Raw genomic sequence first — 1829 nt, forward strand, 5'->3', positions numbered from 1 at the left:
ATGCTCATTGAATAGATGAGAAGAAGTTCCAGTTCCACAAAGTTGCTTCTTCAACCTCTCAAAAACTCCATGGAAATCCAAGTTTTCTCTCTCTACACTACTCGTAAACTAACCCTTAGAGAGATAAAATAAAGGCTAAACTAATCTAAAATAAAATGTTGATTCCAAAGTCCCCTAGAAAATAACCCTGAAAGCGCTAAGGGTTGAAGTAGGTCGTTGGGACTACTAACCCTAACCAAATTAGAAATTTATAATACCTAAACTTACACTAAACTAGTTAGTGGCAAGTTAAGGGTTGAACCCAAAAGGAATAAGTGTATCAATTTGTGCTAAGTAGACTAGTAAGAAAGCTTGTGAGATAGAGAGAGGTTCAACTAAACACAACTAAGAAAAAATAACTAAAACTACGGAAAGTGGAATCTAATCACATCAATACATTCAATAACATCATACAATTAGATGAAAATGACCTTAATTAGGAACAATCAACAAATTTAACTCACTCTCGCACAATTAAGCATGTTAATTATCCTACTAAACTAATTCACTCTCGTGCAACTAGCCTAGCAAAGGTATGGAAGAATTTAGGGCTCTCAATCAACTCACTCTCGCACAATTGATTGAAAGCACAATTAAGAGCATAGAATCGATTAGCTAGAAAGATTCTAATCCATAAAAGCATCACCCATACACAATAATCAAGAAACAATTTCATACTAATCACAATCAATCATTCAATTCATTAATATAACCTTCATCAATTTCCCTAGAACAAGACCTAAGCTAACATAATGAAGAAAGACATAGAAAACAAGGTAAAATAAGAATAAAAACAAGATTAAATAAACAAACTAATTAATCTACTCAAATCAACAAACAAAAAGAAAAAAAAACTAAGAATTAAGCAAAGAAATAAAGATGAGAGAAAGTTAGAAAACGCTCATTGAATAGATGAGAAGAAGTTCCAGTTCCACAAAGTTGCTTCTTCAACCTCTCAAAAACTCCATGGAAATCCAAGCTTTCTCTCTCTACACTACTCGTAAACTAACCCTTAGAGAGAGAAAATAAAGGCTAAACTAATCTAAACTATCTAAAATAAAATGTTGATTCCAAAGTCCCCTAGAAAATAACCCTGAAAGGGGTATATATAATACAAGGCTTAAAATAAAACAAAAGAAAATAAAATGAAAATAAAACTAAATAAAAAAATGAAAAGAACAAAACTAAAAACCAAAAAATAACAAAACTACAATAAAATAAAAAAAATAAAAGAAAAATAAAATGGGAAAAAGAAATCCCAAAACCCCCAATTCCCACCAAAACCCACGAAATATCAGACTACCCTCATCTTCTCCCTTTCGAATTTGGCTGCTTCCATTCACCATATGAACAACAAACAATCATCCTCACCGTTCATCAACACTATCGTCATCTAGCATCAAATCGTGGCCGTCCAATTTTCATTAAAATCACGTGAAAAGCTCGTGATTTACCCATAATTGCGCGCCCGCACAGAAGTCGCACAACAACTCGATTTTGGACTCCAATTTGTGCACTTTTTAACAGGGTTGCGTGGCCGCGAATTGACTTGGCTGTGAGTTTGGGTGTTGTGAGTTGCGTGGCTATTAGGTGAGTAATTTGGTGGTGATTTGGGTGGTTGTTGTTGATTGGAGGTGGTAATTGTTGTTGCGGGTTGTGGTGGGCTGATAGGTGGTGTTGGTTGTATAATTGGTGTTGCGTTGGTCGAATTAAAGGTGTACTTGCTGGCGGTTTTGGTGGCGAAATGGGAGGTGTGGATGGGTTGTGATTGCTGTTGGTGTTGGTGTTGT

Source organism: Chenopodium quinoa, unplaced genomic scaffold (genome assembly GCF_001683475.1).
Source record: "Chenopodium quinoa cultivar QQ74 unplaced genomic scaffold, ASM168347v1, whole genome shotgun sequence".
Classification (NCBI taxonomy): domain Eukaryota; kingdom Viridiplantae; phylum Streptophyta; class Magnoliopsida; order Caryophyllales; family Amaranthaceae; genus Chenopodium; species Chenopodium quinoa.